This window comes from Chelonia mydas, chromosome 2 (assembly GCF_015237465.2).
Source record: "Chelonia mydas isolate rCheMyd1 chromosome 2, rCheMyd1.pri.v2, whole genome shotgun sequence".
Classification (NCBI taxonomy): Eukaryota; Metazoa; Chordata; order Testudines; family Cheloniidae; genus Chelonia; species Chelonia mydas.
The window spans coordinates 262,040,446-262,048,903 of NC_057850.1; the positions used below are offsets into that span (position 1 = coordinate 262,040,446).

The 8,458-nt window shown below is 49.1% G+C and overlaps 1 long non-coding RNA gene across 1 annotated transcript in view; it reads left to right on the top strand.

Annotated features, from left to right (window-relative positions):
* Positions 1 to 7,517, top strand: part of LOC122464800 — a 25,469-nt gene extending 17,952 nt beyond the window's left edge. Inside the window, exon 3 of the long non-coding RNA XR_006289189.1 lies at positions 7,239 to 7,517. This is a non-coding gene — a long non-coding RNA (uncharacterized LOC122464800). The remainder of the gene's footprint in view (positions 1 to 7,238) is intronic.
* The last annotated feature ends 941 nt before the right edge of the window (positions 7,518 to 8,458 follow it).

Here is an 8,458-nt window from a genome sequence, read left to right on the forward strand (position 1 = left end):
TGTCCTGAACAGACTTCAGACCCTTGCAGACAGAATCTATCCTGAATCACTGTGCGGCTTCAGAGCTGAAAGGGCTCCTATCAACACGATCTGCTCGCTGAGACAACTACAAGAGAAATGCAGAAAACAAAAGAAGCCCCTCTACATAACCTTCACCAATCTCACAAAGGCCTTTGACCTTGTCAGGAGAAGTGGACTATTTGCACTTCTAGAAAGGATTGGATGCCCCCACCCCCGCGCCCAATCTCTTCAGCATGATACAATCCTTCCCTGAAAACATGCACAGCACAGTTCAGTACGATGGCTCAGTGTCTGAGGCTTTCCAGCTTTGTAGCGGAGTCAAGCAAGGCTGCGTATTTTCCCCAACTCCGTTTGGGATCTTCTCCTCCCTGCTGCTGAAACAAGTTTTGGTTCCTCAAAGGAGGGAATCTACTTGCACACAAGGTCTGACAGAAAGTTGTTCAATATTGCAAGACTCAAACCTGAACCCAAGACTCTTTGCTGATGATGCAGCACTGACAGCCTACACAGAAGCTCACCTTCAAACCTAGTGGACAGTTTTCTAAAGACTGCCAAGGCTTCAGGCTCACTATAAGGCTAAAAAAGACTAACAATGTGCCAGGGAGCTGAGGAAGCACCCTCCATCAAGAACAGCAGCTATGAACTTGAAGTGGTGAATGAGTTCACATATCTAGGGTCCACTATCACAGACAACCTTTCACTTAAAACAGAACTCAACATCCGCATTGGAAAAGATGCCACAACAATGTCTAGACTGAACAAGAGGATCTGGCAAAACAAAAAACTGTCAGAACAGAAAAAAATCTGTGTTTATCATGCATGTGTTATCAGCACACTTTTGTATGGGAGTGTGACGGGTTCAACTCACCACTGTCACGCCTCCTGCTGGCTGTGTGACATTACTGACATAACCTGTGACCATATAGCTCATTGTTGCAACCACTGTTATATATTTGCAGCAAATATTGTACAAAGGTTGTTGTGTGAGGTGTCTATGGAGAGGTTATGATTTGCTGATTATGATGATGCTGTCTGTGTGTGTGTGTATCATTTTTATAGTTGAAGTTATGAATATTGGCTCTGTACTTGTATCTCAATCTGTTTTGATTCTAAGTAGCCTCAGTGAAGCATCTGGTCAGCTTCTTGAGAAGGGACTCTTCTCAGTAAGCGCCCAGTCAAGAAACAGTTAACAGACAATGGACTTTGGGAGACGCCAATCCACATCTGGGCTTTCCTGGGAACCTTCAAACTAACATGTAAACATGGCATCAGCCTGCAAAGAACTGAGTCATGCATGGATATGTGACTTGCCCATGTGACTCCAAACTCCATCTTGCTGCTGTAATTTTCCACAGTAAGAAGAAAGCGGGGTCCTTACACCTGGAAGAGACTATAAAAGGCAGCTGCTTAATCTCCATTTGGTCTTCAATCCTGCTTCTGATCTCTGGAGGGACTTTGCTACAAACTGAAGCTCTGAACAAATGACTGATGACCCATCCCAGCTGTGGATGTTCTCCAGAGACTTGATTTAAACCTGCAGTTTATTCCATCACTGCTACAAGCCTGAACCAAGAACTTTGCCGTTACTGGATGTCATTGATTCCATTTAACCAATTCTAGCTCTCATCTCTATCTTTTTCCTTTTATGAATAAACCTTTAGATTTTAGATTCTAAAGGACTGGCAACAGCATGATTTGTGGGTAAGATCTAACTTGTATATTGACCTGGGTCTGGGGCTTGGTCCTTTGGGATCAGGAGAACCCTTTTGTCTTTTACTGGGGTATTGGTTTTCATAACATTCGTCCCCATAACAAGTGGTGCTAGTGGTGATACTGGGGAACTGGAGTGTCTAAGGGACTTGCTTGTGTGACTTATGGTTAGCCAGTGGGGAAAAACCAAAGTCCTCTCTGTTTGGCTGGTTTGGTGTGCCTTAAAGGTGGAGAAACCCGGGCCTTGGGCTGTAACTGCTCTGCTCTAAGCAATTTGTCTTGAATTGGTACTCTCAGTTGTGTCCCTCCAGAGGCAGGATTGTTACAGGCTGTCCTGGGGGTTAGCTCTGTATGCCAGTGCGCCCTCCTCTGGTGGCGTCTGGCCACCGTCCCGTCCAGGGAGCCACGTCACTCCCCGGACCACGGCGTTCTCTTCATGTTCCCCCCTTCTTGGGGACAGTATCACAGTCCCTCAGGCCAGCCACTTCCTAAGTGGTTAGTTGGGGAGGGGGGACAGGACGATCCAGGCCCACCCATGGCTCCGGGTCCCACCCCAGGGACCCTGAAGAGGCTCCCACTTGCTGCGTCCCCTCTAACTCCCCTGCAGATCTCCCTGGGCCACTTCCCTGTAACACCAGCACCCTCTTTGCCTTTGCCTCCGGACCTCAGCCTCCAGATCCCTGCAGCCCACCAGGAGCTGACTGTAGCTCCCCGGGTCCGTGCTTGCTGCCCTCCACCTGCCAGGCAGCCAGTCCCCCTCCCTCCTCAAGCTCCAGGGCGTGACTGAAGCTGTCCTGTACTGCAGCTCTTCTTATATGGGCCTGCCCGGCCCTGATTGGCTGCTCCTCTAAGCCCTTCTGTGATTGGCTGCCTCCTGCGCAGCCTACCTAGGGCTCTATTAACCCCTGAGAGCCCAGTGTGGGGCAGGCACCCCATTACAGGGAGCAAGACATGGACCTTACACTCACCAGGAAAAGAGGCTCAACAGCTCTCATATGCGTTGCCTTTGTCGAATCTTTGGAATCTCCTGGATGGACAGAGTCACCAACACTGAGGTGCTCACATGGGTCAGCATACAAACACTTCTCAAACAGAGATGCCTTCACCGGCTTGGGCATGTGTGCCGAATGAATGATGGGCGCATCCCAAAGGACATCCTCTATGGCAAATCGACATCTGGAAAAAGACCCAAAGGATGCCCAAAATTGCGTTTCAAGGATGTGTGCAAGCAAGACCCCAAAGGAATGGATGTGGAGAAATGGGAAGATCACACTCAAGACCGCAGCCTTTGGAAACAAGAGCTTAACAAAGGTCTCGGGAGTTTCGAGAGGAAGCTGTCCAGCTTAGCAGAGGAGAAAAGAACTTGCAGAAGGCAGAAACCAAAGGGTCGAAGCACCATCTTTAAATGTGACAGATATTTTCTCTCTCAAGTGGGTCTCTTCACCCTCCTTCGTGGCTGCCATAAAACCAACGGAGTAAATTCTTTACCTCTCGGGCGCATACCAATGGTCTCTCAAAACTGAAGGATGCTACTGTTACTTATCACCTTATTATTTTCTAGGTGTCTGCAAATTGATTGTTTAATTATTTGCTCCATTATCTTTCCGGGAGCTGAAATTCAGCTGACTGGTCTGTAATTCCCCAGGTTGTTCTTATTTCCCTTTTTATAGATGGGCACTAGATTTGCCCTTTTCCAGTCCTCTGGAATCTCACCCGTCTTCCATGACTTTTTGAAGATATTGCTAATGGCTCAGATATCTCCTCAGCCAGCTCCTTGAGTATGGAGTGTATCAGGCTTCTGCACCATACCCAGAATCTCTTAGGACCTGCAGCTAAGGCTGTGTGTGAACAACTAGTGAGGGACTAAAACCTCTAACCTCAGCACCTGTCAATCACACTGATCACATGGGCTCTCAGTGACCCCTGTGGCACAGAGACCCTCCTCCACTAAGAGGGCAAAAGCTCAAGACCTAATCTCCAAGTAAGCACTGTCCTCAGCCTCAACATCCAGGAAGGGGCTTGGTGCCCGCCCACAGCCTCGCCTCCATCTGCACTGACCTCAGCACCGGCACAGACTCCAGAAGCCCTGCTGATGCTTCAAGTGCACTGTGCATCCATCACCCACCCCGCCTTGGCACCAAACATCCACTACCTGAACACCTTCCTTATCTGCGGAAAGGGCAAAGGACACACAGAGGGCTCAGGTGAGCTGGTTCACAAGAGACAGGGATACTGGCCTTGGGAAGGCTCCCAACGCCAGGCCAGGTGACCCTACAGTGACTCAAGCTCCATGGCACTGTGACTGTACCCATACCCCCATGTGTATCCTACACACCTTCCACATTGCTGAGGCAACAAGCTGTCCCCATATGGCACCATTGCAGACCACTTTGATGTAAGGGTATGGCTCAGACTCCTTCAATGACAAGCCAGGGAAGGAACCTTACCAGCAGCAGCTCCCCACACTCCAATCATAGCATCATAGAATATCAGGGTTGGAAGGGACCTCAGGAGGTCATCTAGCCCAACCCCCTGCTCAAAGCAGGACCAGGCCCCAACTAAATCATCCCAGCCAGGGCTTTGTCAAGCCTGACCTTAAAAACCTCAAAGGAAGGAGATTCTACCACCTCCCTAGGTAATGCATTCCAGTGCTTCACCACCCTCCTAGTGAAAAAGTTTTTCCTAACATCCAACCTAAACCTCCCCTACTGCAACTTGAGACCATTACTCCTTGTTCCATCACCTAGTCCTGACTTCTCCGCCTCCTCTTCAGTTCCCCGGAGGGATTCCTGCAGGTGCTTTTTGAAGTGCCTGCCATGGCCCACAATAAAGGATTCATTAAGAGCCCTGCGTGACCTGGCTCATCTAAGCTGGGATCACCACTGGCCCCTTCCACTGGCCTGCTGCCAGCACACAACTGCTGCCACAGAACCCAGAGCCATTGTCACTGGCAGCACCGTGCCAGCCTATCACACCCCCTCTACAGGTCCCACCGCAAGCTCCAGCACCAGCTTATCCTCTGGCACGAGCTCCAGCACCAGCTCTGCCACCAGCACTGACACTGGAGATGGAAATGGCAGATGAGCCACGCCCCATGACTCCAGCTTTGCTGAGGAAGTGTACACAGATGCACATGCCATCCCTGCCAACAGGACATCGCCCGATAAGAACATCACCCCGTCAGTGGTGTCCACACCAGACATGTTCTGCAAGTTTCAGGACCCACTGAACAGGATGGTGTGCACACTCCTGCTGGACACTGCTGAGGCTCCCACCCAAAAACTGGATCCTCCAACATGCTTCAGCTGAAAGCTACAGATAGCGTTTCCTTGCCTATCTGCCAGGGTTTACTCTATCCAGCTGGAGACACCTGTCTTACATCCTCATCATCACCAGCAGTCTCATGCAGAAACAACACGACTCATCCAGGCACAATACAAAATTTCTCAAATTCCACTCAGTGCAAACTCCCTGGTTGTTGCTGCAGCCATGAAAAATCAAAGACCACAAAGACCTGTCACTCAGCCCCTGTGGCCAAGGCAGGGCAAAGAATAGACTATTTTGGCCACAAGACATATTCCTCAGGATCACGGGAATGTCAAGCTATCAAGCAGTGATGGCATGTTACGAATATGCACGGTGAGAGGCTAGGATTCCCACCTTGGCTCAGTACTGGAAGATCTAAGATAGGCAGCAAAGAAAAAAAAAACTAGCTGCAGGACAAATTGCAGCCCCTCAAGACTTTAGCAAGGCTTTTGACACAGTCCCACATGCCATTCTGATAAGTAAGCTGGAGAAATGAAGGCTTGGTGGAACTACCACTAAGTGGATAAATAATTGGTTAAACGACTGCAAACAAAGAGTGGCTATTAATGGAATGATGTTAGATTGGAGGGAGGTCTTGAGTAGGATTCCACAGGGATCTGTTCTGGGTCTGGTGTTTAACATCTTTATTAACGACCTGGATATAGGCATAGAGAGCAGACTGATCACATTTGCAGATGACACAAAGCTGGGGGAGGGGGCTGCCAACTATTTGGAGGATAGAGCAAAAATTCAGAGGGATCTTGATAAACTGGAGGACTAGGCTATAGATACAAAATGAAATTAACAAAGACAAATGTGAGGTGCTGCACCTAGGGAAGAAAAACCAAATGCACAAAGACAGACTGGGGGATAACTGGCTTGCCAAGAAGGATCTGGGAGTTGTGGATCATGACTTCAACATGAGTCAGCAATACGATGCTGTTGCAAAAAAAGCAAATGCAATTTTGGGTTAAACTAACAGAGGCATCGCATGCAAGTCATGGGAGGTGATCGTACTGCTATACTCAGCACTGGTTGGGCCTCAGCTGGAGAACTGTGTCCAAATTTGGTCACCAATGTATAGAAAGGATGTAGAGAAACTGGAAAGGATCCAGAGGTGAGCAGCAAAGATGATCAGAAGGATGGAATGCAGCCATATGAGCAAAGGCTGAAGGAACTGGGTCTGGTTAGTTTGGAAAAGAGGAGATTAAGTGGGGGGGGATGATAGCAATCTTCAAATACTTGAAAGGCTGCAATAAAAAAGATGGAGAAAAGTTGTTTTCTCTTGCCACAGTGGGCAGGACAAGAGACAATGGGCTCAAACTACAGCATAGCAGTGTGACAGGTTAGACCCCCCATCCAGGATGCCACCTGATATACCGGGGACCCATTGAACCCATTCATTCCACCAGCCTGGGCTTCCTCACCCTGTCCTTGCTGTCCCCTCAAGTCATCTCCAGCACACACCCAGGTAAGGCCACACCCAGTGGCAGAGACAGGCTAAAATCAGCTCTGTGTGGGAGGATTCAGCTCGGGGATTTACCCAACACTCATGTGCATACCTCCTTTGGGGGTGTAAACCCAAAATAATATTATCTTGCACGGTATAGAGAGATCTGCACAGCACAGGCTCACAAAAATCGCCCCTTCGCTCAATGTGGAGGCAGATATGCACAGCTTTTTGCTCCCCCCAATATGAATTGCACAAACTGGGTTTTCAAATAAACAATAAGTTTATTAACTACAGAAGGTAAACTTTAAGTGATTATAAGAGATAGCAAACAGAACAAAGCAGATTACTCAGCAAATAAAACAAAACATGCAAACTAAGCTTAATACACTAAAGAAACAGGTTACAAATAGTAATTTGTCATTGTAAATGTTGTTTTAGGCAGGTTGCACAGTTTCTACAGCTCAGAGTTCCAGTTATTTCCCTTCATAGGCTAGACCCCTGTCTCAGCCTGGACTCAGCCCTTGCCTTTCCCCAGTTTAGTTTCTTTGTTTCTTCAGGTGTTTTCAGTAGTCTCCCTTTTTGGGTGGGGAGGCAGTGGAGAAGAGCCCTGATAGACTCACTTCCCAGCCTTCAATAGGATTTACATACTGCAAGAAGCCTTTGTTTCCAGTGGAAAAATACCAGGAGCGTCCAAGGTGGTACTCCATACCAGGTGATATTATCACCTGACCTTGCAGTGTTAAAGCAGCCATGTCACGGAGTCCTCGGGCGATGCCCTGGAACTGCTCCCTACGAAGCTAGTCAGGACTCTGGGGAAGTCTCCTTTCTGTGAGCAGCCTGTCTGCAGGACACACAGCTCACACAGCTTCCACCTTCCTGGGTCTGACCTCGGAGCATTCAGCATCCTCTCTGCCCCTCCATGCACTTCCCACAATGAGTCCGCCCTGGCGGGGTCCTGGGGAAGCCAAAGGGTCCTGCCCCCCAACTCCGCTGTCAGACGTGACTCTCAGCTAGCCAGTAAAACAGAAAGTTTATTAGACGACAGGGACATGGTCTAACACAGAGCTTGTAGGTGCAGAGAACAGGACCCCTCAGCTGGGTCCATTTTGGGGGGCAGTCAGCCAGACAAACATGTCTGCACTTCACTCCATGTCCCCAGCCAGCCCCAAACTGAAACTCCCTCAAGCCCCTCCTCCTCTGGGCTTTGTTCCTTTCCCGGGGCAGGAGGTCACCTGATTCCTTTGTTCTCCAATCCTTTAGCTCTCACCTTGCAGGGGAGAAGGGCCAGGCCATCAGTTGCCAGGAAACAGGGTGTCGGCCATTCTCAGTGTCCAGACCCCTGCACACACCTGCCCTCGAGGGCTTTGCAATGATCATACACCCTTATCCCACCACCTAGATACTTAAGAACTGCATAGGGGAAACTGAGGCACCCCCACACTATTCAGAGGAAACATTAAAAACAGTCCTGCTTCGTCACAAGCCACGAGACAAGGTTTATTTGTAATGTACACAGGAAGGAACTCCAGGAAGACAAGAGATCAATATCTTCAAAGACCCTTTGTCTTTCCCAATGGCTCACCCAGGTCAATTGCATGCTGTCTTGTGGGCGTTTCCAAGGTGTAACCACAGTTGTAATTGTCACATAGGGCTAGTCTACACTGGCAACGCTAAAGCGCTTCAACGTGCCTTGTGTGGGCGCAACACAACGCTGGGAGAGAGCTCTCCCAATGCTCTAAAAGCCCACCTCCGTGAGAGACACGGATCCCAGCACTGGGGCATCGTTTACACTGGCACTTTACAGCACTGAAACTTGCTGCGCTCGGCGGGGGGGAGGGGTGTGTGTGTGTTTTCACTCCCCTGAGCCAGAAAGTTGCAGCGCTGTAAATTGCCAGTGTAGACAAGCCTATAGTCAGTATCCCTAACTTCAGATGCAGAAGTGATACGTGTACACGAATAGGATAATCA